The sequence below is a fragment of the Ursus americanus genome, chromosome 1 (genome assembly GCF_024610735.1).
Source record: "Ursus americanus isolate L20-20 chromosome 1, mUrsAme1.1.p, whole genome shotgun sequence".
NCBI lineage: Eukaryota > Metazoa > Chordata > Mammalia > Carnivora > Ursidae > Ursus > Ursus americanus.
In genome coordinates, this window is record NC_142127.1 from 76,095,562 (window position 1) to 76,110,826 (window position 15,265).

At 38.3% G+C, this 15,265-nt stretch overlaps 1 protein-coding gene across 1 annotated transcript in view; it reads right to left on the reverse strand.

Moving 5' to 3' along the window:
* ICA1L (islet cell autoantigen 1 like) overlaps positions 1 to 8,445 on the reverse strand; it is a 73,831-nt gene extending 65,386 nt beyond the window's left edge. The window contains exon 1 of the mRNA XM_087862828.1: positions 8,355 to 8,445. The gene's annotated coding sequence lies outside the window, so the exon portion shown is untranslated. The remainder of the gene's footprint in view (positions 1 to 8,354) is intronic.
* Positions 8,446 to 15,265: the final 6,820 nt, after the last annotated feature.

A 15,265-nucleotide genomic window follows, 5' to 3' on the forward strand; every position in this document is an offset into this window, starting at 1 on the left:
ATTTAAAATATATTAGGGAGTGTTACCAAATTTTAAGGATAAAAAAGGATGCTTTTAGCATCTAGAAGAAACAAATTTGTCACCTACAAATTAAATAATTTATGCTGGCCTCAGACATCTCCTCAGTAACATTAGACAATGGATAAAAGTGAGTACTATGTACAATGTGAAGTGAAAAAGAACATGACATGGGGGCGCCTGGGCGGCTCAGTCCATTAAGCGTCTGCCTTTGGCTCAGGTCATGATTCCAGGGTCCTGGGATTGAGTCCCACATCAGGCTCCTTGCTCAGAAGGAAGACTGCTTCTCCCTCTCCCCCTGCTGCCCCCCCTGCTTGTGCTCTCTCACTCTCTCTCTGTTAATACCTAAAATCTTAAAAAATAAAAAAAAAAGAAGAAGAAGAAGAAAAAGAATATGACATGGAATTTTCTAGTTAGTGGAATATAATTTTAATGGATATTTAACATTCCATTTAATGGATGTATTATAATTTACTAAAATGGTCTATTGATGGATATTTAGATTCTTTCTGGAATATTATTAAACCATGTTGAATAAAAAATAAGAATAAACACATATGTATTATTTAAAATACAAGCAAGTTCACCTATAGGATAAAATCCTGGAAGTATATTGGCTGAATCAAAGGTATATGCATTTAAAATTTTTCATTTTCCTAAACTGTCCTCCATAGAGATTGTACTGATTTTTATGCCCACTGGTAATGGAGGAAAGTGCTTTTTCACTGCAACTCAGCACACTGTTATTAAATTTCTGATCTTTCTCAACCTTACAGATAAAAATTATTTTATGGTAACCTAATAATTTGGAATTATCTTACCACATTTTAAAAAATATTTATTTATTTGAGAGAGAGAAAGAGTGCACATGAGTGGGGGGAGGGCGAGAGGGAGAGGGTGAGAGAGAATCCTCAAGCCAACTCCCCAACGAGTGCAGAGCTCAGCATGGGGCTGGAACTCACAATCCCAAGATCATGACCTCAGCCAAAACCAAGAATCAGATGCTTAACTGACTGAGCCACCCAGGCGCCCCTGTCTTACCATATTTCATCCATTGAAGACACCATCATTTGAAAAGTACACCATTATTTTATATACCTCTATTTAAGAAAAAGAGCTACAAAGTAAACTGTTTCAAATCAATTTTCAAATATATAAAAAATTCAGATTTCAGAAATAATTTCAGAGATGTGAAAATATGAACAGGTGCTTCTTAGAATCAATGAGGTATGATATACAAGAAAGGCTGAGTATCTGGAAAGGTCTTTTAACTATGCAAGGAACAGGAATACAGCACACACAAATGCCTCCCAGAACAAATAAAACAAAACAAAAACTAAATTATTTGAAGCCACAATCCATACAACTGTCTTTATTTTTTTTAAGTTTTTTTTTTAAAGATTTTATTTGTCAGAGAGAGAGAGAGAAAGAGAGCACAAGCAGGGGGAGAGGGAGGGAGAGGTGGGAGGGTAAGACAGACTCCCCACTGAGCAGGGAGCCCAACGTGGGGCTCAATCCCAGGACCCAGGGATCATGACTGGAGCCGAAGGCAGAGACACTTAACTGATTGAGCCACCCAGGTGCCCCTAAAATATCTTTTAAAAATGAAGAATTTATGGGACGCCTGGGTGGCTCAGTCAGTTAAGCATCTGCCTTCGACTCGGGTCATGATCCCAGGGTCCTGGGATCGAGTACTGCATCAGACTCCTTGTTCAGCAGGGAGCCTGCTTCTCCCTCTGTCTGCCGCTACCCCTGCTTGTGCTCTGACAAATGAATAAATAAAATCTTAAAAAACAAAATAAAAATGAAGAATTTATAAAATGGAGAAATAGTGAAAAGGGTTAGCAATGAGCATTTAATTTGGTGAAATCTAAATGTGATTATAACAAAACAGAATTGCTATAACTGTTAAAATGATAGGTACATATATAAAAAATAAGAAAAATTTGATGAAAATTATCTGTGACAAAAATTCCAAAACACACTAGTAAAATGTTAGCAAAAAAAAAGTATGATAAATTCTTTATCTTCCATGATAAAAAGGCATTTAATAAAATTTAACATCCATTCTTCATAAGATTTAACATCCATCTTTTTTTTTTTTTTAATCTTTCAGGGGTGCCTGGATGGCTCCCTCAGTAGAGTATGTGATTTTTTAAAAAATTTTTAAAACAATTTTGTTTATTTAGAGAGAGAGAGAGAGAAAACAAGCAGGTGGGGGGGCAGAGGGAGGGGGAGAAGCAGACTCCCCATTGAGCAGAGAGCCCGACGTGGGGATCAATCCCAGGACCCTGGGATCATGACCTGAGCTGAAGGCAGCCGCCTAACTGATTGAGACACCCACGTGCCCCATGTGACTCTTGATCTCAGAGTTGTGAGTTCAAGTCCCACGTTAGGCATAGAGCATACTTCAAAAAAAAAATCTTTCAATGAAATGGGAATATATGGCTTCTATTTTAATGGCAGGCTTACGCATGTATACACAGATACACACACACACACATACAAATGCCACCATAATGCTTAATGGTAAAACACCAATAGCATTCCCATTAAAGCAAGGAGCAATACTAAGGAAGCCCACCATTATTGTTATTTAGCATTGTTCCAGAAGTGCTAAACGATACAGTGGGACTAAAAAAATATATTAGGGATTAATATTAAAATGGAAGAGTCTAAATTATCATTTTACACATGATGTGACAATATACCCAAAACACTTAATTCACTGGGCAACAATTGGAAGCAATAGGATCTTTCAAAAAGGTAAGCTGGTTATAAAATTAGTATACAAAATCACACCGTTTTCCTACCAATTTCCCAAAAATCAATAGAAAATATAATGGAGGGGCGCCTGTGTGGCACAGCGGTTAAGCGTCTGCCTTTGGCTCAGGGCGTGATCCCGGCGTTCCGGGATCGAGCCCCACCTCAGGCTCCTCCGCTATGAGCCTGCTTCTTCCTCTCCCGCTCCCCCTGCTTGTGTTCCCTCTCTCACTGGCTGTCTCTATCTCTGTCAAATAAATAAATAAAATCTTAAAAAAAAAAAGAAAATATAATGGAAGAAAAAGTGCATCCCTATTAAAATTCCTAGTAACAAATTCAACATCAAATAACTTACATTAAGAAAACTTAAAACACTACTAAAACAGGGGTACCTGGGTGGCTTAGTCGGTTAAGCTGCTGACTCCTGATTTTGGTTCAGGACATGATCTCAGGGTCGTGGGATAGAGCCCCGTGTCCAGCTCCACTCAGCATGGAGTCTGCTTGTCCCTCTCTCTCTGCCCCTCCCCCTGCTGGTGCTCTCTCTCTCTCTCAAATAAATAAACTAAATCTTAAAAAAAAAAAAAAACTAAAACAGACAAAAGACTTCAAAAAGATATGCCTTGTTCTTGGATAGGAAGACTCAATAAAACAAAGAGTTCATTTTTCTCTAAATTAATCTATGCATTCAATGTAATCTAAATCATTATCAAGAGGTTGTTTGCAATTCTTTTTAAAAGACAAATGGAGTCTAAAATTCACTGAGAAAACAATTGTAAGAATACCAGAAAAAAAAATCTGGAAAATAAGAGTAATAAAAATCTTTTTAAGCAGTATTAATTCAGTCAGCATTATATTGGTCTTCCATCTCCACTTCAGAAAGTTGCAAGAGAACATTAATTCCATCCTAACAATGGGAATAAGCTAGATAACCTACAAAATTTAGTGTTTTCTTAAAGCCCATCAGAGGGCCGAGGATGCAGGAAAGCTAATGCTCTAAAATCCAGAAAATAGGACTGGACTGCAGAGACCCCTGGCTGCTTTCATGTTTAGCAGAGCAGCAGGAAGAAGAGGAGGCTGCTTCACAAAATAATGATAAGCAAACTGTATCTTTAAGTCCTGAAACAAAAGTTGGCCAAGAATTCTATATCCGAAAAACATATCCTTCAAAAATGAAAGCAAAATAGAATTTTGGACAAATAAAGCTGAAAGAACTTGTGCCACATTGACCTGCACTACAAACAAATCTAAATATTCTTTAGGGTAAAGGAAAATAACATATAGAAACTCAGTTCTACAGGAAGCAAGAGAGAAAGAGGGTAAATAGGATTTCTCTTTCTGCTGCTTCATTATTGGTGTACAGAAACGCAACAGACTTCTGTGCATTGATTTTTATATCCTGCCACTTTGCTGAATTGCTGTATCAGTTCTAGCAATTTTGTGGTGGAATCTTTCAGCTTTTCTATATAGATGTCATCTGTGAAGAGTGAAAGTTTGACTTCTTCCTTGCTGATCTGGATACATTTTATTTCTTTTTGTTGTCTGATTGCTGAGGCTAGGACTTCCAGTACTGTGTTGAACAACAGTGGTGAGAGTGGACATTCCTGTCTTGTTCCTGATCTTAGGGGGGAAAGCTCTCAGTTTTTCCCCTTTGAGAATGATATTAGCTGTGGGTCTTTCATATATGGTCTTTATGATGTTATGTTCCTTCTATCCCTACTTTATTGAGGGTTTTTTTAAAGATTTTATTTATTTGAGAGAGAAAGACAGAGATAGTGAGAGAGAACACGAGGTGGGGGAGAAAAGGAGAAACAGGTTCCCCACCTAGCAGGGTACAGGACGTGGGGCTCAATCCCAAGACCCTGGGATAATGACCTAAGCCCAAGGCAGACACTTAACCAACTGAGCCACCCAGGCTTTTTTTTTTTTTTTTTTTAAAGATCTTATTTGAGACAGAGATAGAGCACGAGCAGGGAGGAGAGGGAGAAGCATTTTCCTGAGGATTTTTATCAAGAAAGGATGGCATATTTTGCCAAATGCTTTTCTTCTATTGAGAGGATCATATGGTTCTTATCCTTTCTTTTATTAATGTGGTATATCACACTGATTGATTTGTGGATATTGAAACACCCCTGCAGCCCAGGAGTAAATACCACTCAGCCGTGTTGAAAAGATGTGCTATATATACACACAATGGAATATTACTCAGTCATCAAAAAGGATGAAATCTTGCCATTTGCAATGATGTGGATGGAACTAGAGTATATTATGCTAAGCAAATAAGTCAGTCAGAGAAAGACAAATATCATATGATTTCATTCCTCTGTGGAATTTAAGAAACAAAACAGATGAGCGTAGAGGAAGGGAAGGAAAAATAAAATAAGATAAAAACAGGGAGGCAAACCATAAGAGACTCTTAAATATAGGGGAAAAACTGAGGGTTGCTGGAGGGGAGATGGGTGGGAGGATGGGGTAATTGGGTGATGGGCATTAAGGAAGGCACTTGATGTAATGAGCACTGGCTGTCATATGCAACTGATGAATCACTAAATTCTACCCTTGAAACTAATACTACACTATATGTGAACTAACTTGAATTTAAATAAAATCTTGAAAGAACAAAAAAGGTAAATATATTGATAAATACAAAGGAATTTTTAAACATTTTAAACATTACATATACACATGCATCTTTAAATTTCACTAAAAGATTGATTCTTTAAATTAAAAGTAATAAAAATATAGAATGCATGTAGAAGTAAAATATATGGAAGAGTACAAAAGGTGAGAAGATGATAATTGCAAGTATAAAGGGTAATATTCTTACACTGTTCATGAAGTACTAGAATATATTTGAAAATCAGCTGTGATAAATTCAAAACACATGTAATCAATCTCTAATACCACCAATAAAAAAATAACATGAAGAGACAAAACTAAAAAGATAGGAAAAGAAATATTTTTCTAAAAACTCAATTCACCCAAAAAGAAGACAGGGGAAGAGGACCAAAGAGTAAATGAAAAAATGGAAAAAGAACACCAATATGCTTAATCCAAACACAGAAAAGTTATATAAATGGACTATATACCACTATTAAAACACAGAGATTGTTGTGAGACTGTACAAAAAACTACAACCCAACTGTATGTTATTTATAAGAAACACACTTTAAACATAAACACACAGATGAGTTAAAAGGAAAAAGATAGCAAGAGGCAAACATTAAGCTTACATTAATGTCAGAACAGGCTTCCATGTAAAAAGTATCTTCAGGGATAGAATGGACATGTCATAATGATAAAAAGGTCAGTTTGGGAAAAAAAAAACCAAAAACACACCTATCTTAAAAGTGTGTGTGACTAATAACACTACCAAATATAAGGGAAAAACCTGACAGAACTGAAGAGAGAAGACAAATCTACAATCATAATTAGAGACTTGAGACTTAACACTTCTCCCAGGGTAACTGACAGAATAAGGAGACATTAAAAATGTGAAGATAAAAGGTTTGAGCAACACTCTCAACCAGCTTCACCTAACTGACATTTAGACTACTCCACCCACCACCAGTAGAATACACATTTTTCCCCAAGAGTAACTGGTATATTCACCAAGACAGACCATAGGTTAGGCAAGAAGAAAAAAAAAAAAAAGACCTCAATAAATTTAAAGGTATTGAAATAATACATGTTTTCTGACCACAACATTGCTGATTTAGGAATCAACAGCAATGATCTACCTAAAAAATTCTAAAATATTTGGAAATAATATACCTAAATAAATAATGGATCAAAGAAATCACAGTGACATTTTAAAATATCTTTAACTAAATGATAACGAAAACATTCCAAATTTGTGGGATCTAGCTAAAGCATGCTTAAAGGAAAACTTGCAGCTTTAAATGCTTATATAAAAGGAAAAAGGGTATAAAAATCTATTTATGTTTCCACCTTAATAATTTAGAAAAAGAGGAACAAATAAACCCAAAGTTAAAGAAACAAAATGAAAGTAAGAGTAGAAATCTGTGAAACAGGACACAGGCACATAGGGAAAATCAACAAAGTCAAAAATTTTAAATATAGGATATAGCACGCAATGAAATCACAAAGTTGGGCAGTGTAAACAAAACAATTTATATTATGTTTTCTATCTGATATATTTTGATATTTGGTACTAATTCAGTCACTGCTATAAATTGTTTTATTAATTGCTTTATAATAAATATTTCTAATAAAAATGTGGTTTCCTAGTTTTCCCCACCAGTCTCATGTTGGCACCCGTCTCATGTTTGCAGCTTTCCCACTTTGGACTGGCTGAGCTCTGAGCACCCATTTAACTCTAAAATTATAATGATTTGCCTAACAATTATAATTACTTATAATTAGAGCAATGTCTTGCACAGTTATTTCAGTGGCTAGATGCACAAATCTATTCTGCACTGTTAAAAACAGAAATTTCAAAGAATACTGGTAATGTTGGGCACAAATATAAAATGATTAAGATTTTCATCATATAAAAAGTATATACATACCATTAGTTGTTTATTTAGCCAATACATGTGTAATTAACTCCTAAAGGATGAGGCACCTGTGGCTACTCCATAAATATTGATGTTAAGATGATGAAAGTAATATCGCTTTACAGTACGTTGCCTAAGTCGAAACCAAATAAATCAATACATAAATGCTTACCGAAAATCCAAAACCATGGATAAACGTGATCTTCGCAATAAGCTATTTTACAGTGACCCATAGTTTATAACAGGGTTTACGCTCTGTGCATTAACATCATCTATTACATGAAAAATAATCCCGCCCCCTCTACTGGCAAACCCACAACATCACGGGTTGGCTGCCAGGTCGGATTTTCTCCCCCTCTCCATCTTTCTCAGAGCATCAGGTATCTGACCATTGACATCATCTGGGCACCCGACCAGGTGATCCGCGTTTCCACGAGCCGGATCGGTGCACGGGGCTGGGTTCATGGCCTCAGGCCGCAGGATTTGTGCGCGGAAGCCCTCAGGAGCTCGGCCATTCCGCAGTTCGCCTCAAACCGCACATTTACTTAGGTTTTGTTTTTACCAAACGCTTGGCACTTCGTTTCTAAAGAAGGCATTTCCATTACAAAATAATGACATAAAAATAAGCACAACAGAAATAAAGAGGTCAGCAAGAAAGCACCTAAAGGCTGTGAACATCTGCTTCTAATGGAAGCGATCTCCACCTTCGAGAGAAATCACCCAAACAAGCCTCAGGCTGCAGCGCACGTTCGCTAGCGGGGCCAGCGTGAAGGGAAGCCCCTTTCGTTCGGAGAGGACCCAGCCTCGCTAAAAACCACTCCTGGCCGGTTCTGTCCCGGGGAGCTCGGACCAGGACCTCGTCCGGGAGGGAGGCCACAGGGGCCGGCAAGGCCCTGAGAGACCGCGTGTGCGCGTGGCGTGCGCCTCCCGCCGCGCCTCCACCTCAGGGCGTCGCCACGGGAACCAAGGGTTTGGCCTCCGGCCCGGCAGGCCGGGGGAGGGCGGCCTGACCGCCGCCCGGAGGGAGGGAGGCCGCGGGAGGCCGCACACTCTCACCGCGACGCTGAAGCCGCGACGCGCCAGTCCTCCGCCACCTCGGGTCGCGCTTGGCTGCGCGGAGGTCCGTCCCGGCACCCGTTCCCGCCGCCGCCGCCCGCGAGCCCCGAGACGCCGCCGGGCCACTCCCGCAGCCCGTGCCCCTCCGCACCCGTGCGTGGAGGTGTCGGGCTCCGACTGCGGGAGGCGGGAGATTTAAACCGGGCGGCCTGGCGCGCGCGGAAGCCGCCCTGCCCTCGGCGTCTCGGTCTGGCGTCCGCGTTCTCGCCCTTTCGGGCTCTAGTTTAACCCCACTGAGGCCCGGCTCTCGGTCCGTTTTTTGATGAACTCCGGGACCCATTCTGTTCTGCCCTTACCAAATTCCAGGTTATTAGCAAATACGAAAAACGGTCAGAATATCAGAATTAAGTAACTGTGTGTGAGACCTCTGAGCCATTCTCGGTGTCATTTTCTAAGCCCAGTGCCCTCAGTCCGGGTCCCTCCCTGCCGCCTCCGAGCCTTCACCGCACCTGCCAGGCCTTCAGGTGCCAGCTCTACCAGGCCATGAGCTTCTGAGCCTCGGTCATTCCTGAGTCCTGGGGCGCTTCTCAGGACCAGTGCCTGCACGCGGTAACTGTTCACGTGCTATATTTAACTCTTATCTTAAAGGTTTAAAGAGGATTAAGTTAACAGCTGTTAATAACTGACCTCAAATGCTACATAACCATAATGTGTTGTCATGAGTCTTCAGGAGTAAAAGGCAAAATTTGAGCCTAAAAACTAAAGAAAAAAAAATTGGAAATAAGGCAAAAGTAAATTGTTACTGGTGGAAGATAAATTCAAAGAACTTTCTTTTTAAAGGTGACTCAAAATATCCTATCACTTTACTAAAGCTTTACAAAACATGAATTACAACTGTGATACAGGCTAGCAAGGAAAAAAGTTTACACTCCAGGTGATAACTATAAGTCTGTAAGATTGTAAAAGATGGAGTGAGATTCTAGAATATTATTACAAATTACTTACCTTAAAAACCTGAAAGTAGTTTTAGAATAGTCTATTTATACTAGTTAATTTGGACTGAAAATAGTGAGAGGTCTCTAGGCCAGGGATTCTTACCCTGAAATATATGGTGTTTCAAGGAATGGGTGAATACCTAAAATAATATGCAAAATTTTGGTATGGGTCTTTTAAAAATATTTTTTGGAAATGTAACCAAACCCAAGTTCCACTGTCCAAAGCACAGCAAAGCCAATCACTGAGACATCATGTATGAAAGGGTTTATTGTAGAGGCAACCAAGGAAAGAGATAGGACAAGCTTCAAATCTGACACCTAGAAGGAAGAGAGAAGTTTTTTATAACCACAGGGGATGGGATTACATATATATTGATGAAAGGGTGGGGGAAAATTTGTGGTTATTCATGAGGAAAGATGGAGCATGCTTATTGAGCAAATATGTAACATACATCCCATACTCACTTGTGGTAGAGACTTAAAAAGAGGCAAAATTCAGCCCCTGCTGTCAGGCATCTTAGGAAAAGGAAAGGGGCTATAGGTATGCTCCGAGAGAACCCAGATAAACTGGAGGGGGTCTTGGTCTCATTATCTAGGGTAAGGAAGACAGGGCCTTGCTGTTCATAGGCTGGAACCATATCAGTGACTGCTAGCCCAGGTGTCCCTAGTGGATTTGTTAGTGCGGTCTGTAAACACAAAATAGCTGATTAGGGAGAAACAGGTCTCTGAAAAACAAGCTTTAGATTTCTTAATTTCAACCTCATCGACCCTATGGGGGACAACCTCAGAGTCTGCAGCTTTCCTCAGATTCTTCGAGTCCAGATCCTTAGAAGAGTAAGAATCAGGATTTGGCAATAAGGATGACTGCTGTACTTCCTCAGATCTTTCCTGACTCATGATAAGTTTGGCATCCCTCCTAAGGACATACTTCTACTCTCAACAATTGTAATTATTTTTCTGCCTGCCTTCCTCACTAGATGCTGAGCTCCTCCGAAGTAAAACATTTATGCATTCAGTAGCTTTATCTCTTTAACACAGTATGTAATACATACTGCCTTCTGAATGAATGTTTATTCAATCAATAAGTGAACGGAAGCAAAGACAGCTAATTGGTAACTGAAGGATACCCTATGAAATATCTAAAAAGAACTGAATACCTTCTTTCCAAAGAATAAATGATTCTAATATGGTAAGAAAATGACTTTCAGCATGTTACCATGCACATGTTAAGTTTCTTGGGGTATTTTAGAAAATGCTTCTTCCAAGAGGATGAAGTTTTTTGTCTTTTTTAAAGGTTTTATTCATCCATTTGATAGAGACAGAGCACAAGCAGGGGAAGCTGCAGAGGGAGAGAAGCAGGCTCCCTATTGAGCAGGGAGCCTGATGAGAGGCTCATGCAGGGCTTGATCACAGGACCATGGGATCACGACCCAGGCCAAACGCAGAGGCCCCCCAACAGGATGAAATTTAACTCAAGAGGATATTAAACTTCAGCTCAATCTGAAGCAGGGAAAGGTCCTCCAAGAAATATACCAGAAAGTCAGAGTAGTGACTGTGGGCAAGGCCTATTGGTTTTGTTCACTTAATTGGAGAAAATTACTGGAAGATAATGTCTTCAAACCACCATAAAATGTAGCATTTATACATAATCACATTTCCTTCACAGGTCACTAAGAAAGGTGGGCAAGTGGTAGCAGAGTGTAAGACTGGTTTCAGCAAACAAGGTCAAGCTACTGACACTCCTGGGCAGGAATGAGGTTTTCTTAATCAGGTATTTGATATATGTTTGTAGAATGAATTAATGATCTTGTTAGCTTTTGGATTGATAAGAAAATATTTAAATGCCTTGTATTAGTCCCTTAACAGATAAATGAGGCACCCAGAGTAGTTAAAATTTAGTGTTTCACAACTAATGAATCATCGAGCCTTACATCGGAAACCGGGGATGTACTGTATGGTGACTAACATAATATAACAAAAAATCATTTAAAAAAATTTTAGTGTTTCATAAATAAGCTTTTTTAAGAAATAGAAGAATTTAACACTATTAAAATACTTTTATATGGGAAGATGTAATTTCATCTAGAAGTGCAAATAGAAGTGTTATTTAATTTTCTATCAACGGGTTTATCCTAATATAAAGTGTTTTCCTCCACTGTAGGCTTCTACAAGTGAACTAGAAAAGAATTAGATGACTTGGAATGAGAGGCTCTACAAATCTGGGACCCAGAGCAATAAACAGCAATGACCTTTTGCACTATATCAAGCAAACCTCTTGTTAATAACCTAAATAAAACTTCAACTGCTATTAAAAAACATACTAAGAGGGGCGCCTGGGTAGCGCAGTCGTTAAAGCGTCTGCCTTCGGCTCAGGGCGTGATCCCAGCGTTCGGGGATCAAGTCCCACATCGGGCTCTTCTGCTGGGAGCCTGCTTCTTCCTCTCTCACTCACCTGCTGTGTTCCCTCTCTCGCTGGCTGTCTCTCTGTCACATAAATAAATAAAATCTTAAAAAAAAAAAAATAAAAAAAAACATACTAAGAATTCTGCACTTTTGTATTATTTTATTCTTATTAAGGATCAGGAATCTACTGAAACTGATGTCATGGAAATAGCTCCCATTTTTTCACGGTGTTCCACTTTCCTTGTAATCTGTTTTAGCAAGGAAGTCAGAAGTTAACAGGTCAGTGGCAGTTAGTGAGGGTACGGAGAGCTTTCTTCCCAGATGCCTACACTAGTACTTATATATGGCAAGCTAAACATGCTCTCTACCATACTGCATTTTTGTTGATTCAAGTAAGGCTAGAATTAGAGACAATTAGGATTTTTTTCAAAACGTGAAATGTTACAGACCTATTAAAAGTATTTCCTCCCCCTGAAACAACCACTGAATTTGGTATTAATTATTCCCCAGCATATTGTCTACACTTTTACTAACTACCCGTACGATTGTTTGACATGTTTCTCAGCTTCTCAGATTGTACCTAACAAGATCATTTCTCTGTATCTCTAATTACTGAAGCATGTGTCCTATCTCCATCGTTAATTACACATTAATACACCTTCACACAAGGTATTTAAGCTGAGTTGTGGTTTCCTTTAATAACATGAATAATGTGATAATTCAAATGATATGAGTAACAAGTTAATTTCTAAAGTTGCCTTTTGCTCATATACAATGCCCATATGAAAAGAAATGGATCTTTAAAGAACACATATTATTATGCTAATACACTTAGTAGTATACTGAAATTGAAATTAAAGGCAAAAACATGCAAAGCTGAACGTAATTTGGTAACAATGAATGCCACCGAAATTTATATATAACCTTTCTTTTATGTAGGTGAAGACATCTTCAAACTTATTCTTCACCTTTATAAAAATATCATTCTTATGAATGACTTAACAATTGGCAGAAAATATATGTAGTAGAGCTCTAGACTCAGATACATCCAAATTCAAATCCTGACTCTATTTACTGGCTACACGAATTCTGGTCAAATAATTTGACCTAACACATGTATTTTTCCTTTAAAATAAAGATCACTTAGTCATTCTAATGTCAAAGGATTGCTATGGCAGGATACAGGTGGATTTGCGTGGGGTTTTTTGTTTTTGTTTTTTTCCCATTTTAATGGACACTGCCAGAAAATAATTTACTTCTTCAGATCTGTGGCTATCAGTGGATATTGTAACAAAGATAGCTTATCTAACCCTATTAAGCAACTCCCCTCCAAAATTCTACCAAGTTACATTAAAGACATAACTTGCTTAAAATCAAAACCGGAAGAAACTGGAACTCCTGGGTGGCTCAGTCGGTTAAGTGTCTGCCTTCGGCTGGGGTCGTGATCCCAGGATCACAACCGGATCACGACCCATGTTGGGCTCCCTGCTCAGCGAGGAGCCTGCCTCGTCCTCTGCCTGCCTCTCTCCCTTCTTGTGCTCTCTCTCTGACAAATAAATAAAAATCTTAAAAAAAACACACACACACACAAGAAACAGCAAATGTTGGCAAGGATGTGAAGAAAAAGGAACCCTCTTGCACTGTTGGTGGGAATGCAATCTGGTGCAGTCATTGGAAAATGGTATGGAGGTTCCTCAAAAAGTTAAAAATAGAACTACCCTAAAATTCAGTAATCACACTACTGGCATTTAGCCCTAAAACACAAAAACCCTAATTCAAAGGATATATGCAACCCCTAGGTTTGTTGCAGCATTATTTACAATAGCCAAACTATGGAAACAGCCCAAGTGTCTGTCAACAGATGAATGGATAAAAAAGATGTGATATATACACACACACACATACACATGCATGCATGCACACACAATGGAATATTATTCAGCCATAAAAATGAAATATTGCCATTTGCAACGACATGGATGGAACTAGAGAATAATGCTAAGTGAAATGAGCCACAGAAAGACAAATACCAGATGATTTCACTCATGTGGAATTTAAGAAACAAAACAAAGGAAAAAGACAAACCAAGAAACAGCCTCTTAACTATACAGAATAAACTGATGGTTATCAGAGGGGAGGTAGATGGGGGGAATGAGTGAAATAGGTGCTGAAGATTAAGGAGTGCACTTGCTGTGATGAGCACTGGGTGATGTATGGAATCGTTGAATCACTATATTGCATAACTGAACTAATATTACACAGTATGTTACCTACATCAGCATTAAAAATGAAAATCTTAATTAAAAAGATAAATTTAGCTTATATAACAAAATACTAATTAACATATTGGGTTTTTTTTTTTTACAGCTCACACCCCCGTCTTGTACCTCTTATTAGTATGTTTGATACTAGAAGTCTATGATAGTCTAAAACTGTCAGTATTAAAGTAAATAAAAGTTTCTTTTATTAGCAGTTTCTCATTAGCAGAATTTGGATTTCACTTGCCTTTTGAAACCTGATTCCAATTAGTGGCTTTTTAAATAAAAGAAATAATTGAATATTGCTTGCACATGCAGAGTCTCAAATGGCACTTTTTTTCCTTTTAGAAGTTATAGTATAAAGTATATTTGCCTTATATAAGCAAAAGATTTTTCAAGATTAGAATACAGAAGAATTTTTGTGAAAAGATTTCAATGTTATTAACAGAAATTCCCAGATAGTATTTGGTTTGCAGGGTTGTTTGTTCAATTATGCAATTATGTATATTTTATATCAATTCAAACTTTCATTTGTTCTTTTCCCCAATAATGCTCGGAAGCATTTTGATATATTATTACACATTGATGACAATAGTTCCGAAATGGCCAGCTGAAATTCGAAGGACAAAACAAATAGTGGTCATCTATTCATAGAAAATCTATTATTTTTTTTGCATTCTGTGTAGAATTAAAAATCTTACGTAACTCAACTTTCTACCCTAATAATCTCTAGGCAATTGTCACAGCCAGGTTTTGTTTTCATGGTTTCCAATATAAAAAGATCATGTCTTAGATAAGACTGGAGGCAGCTTTGTCTAAGAGGAAAACAAAATTGAACTTCTTAGCATATGAAGAACTATGCTTTCTTCCTTCCTCATGGTATTTCTGAACTGTCATTTCTGCCAGAGGGAGCAGCTCCACCTTTCCAACCTGTATCAGTCCAGATCTGGCTAAAGTATCACTCTATTACAATGCTTTTCTTGACATCCAACTTGCTTCCCACAAAGCTAACTGCTTCCTTCTCAATGCCACCTTTCTACCTTACATTTACATATTTTATGCACTTAAGTCACTGTGACAATTCTTAGATGAGTATTTCCATGCAAAGTTATCTATTTGGAGGTAGTGTCCATGTCTTATACATTTTTCTGCATTTTTTTCCCTTTTCCCCATCTCCAAAGAGACCCTGGTACATGGTAGAAGTTCAGCCTTTGTCCTTCAACTGACAATCAGGTGTACTTTGAGTCTAATTTTT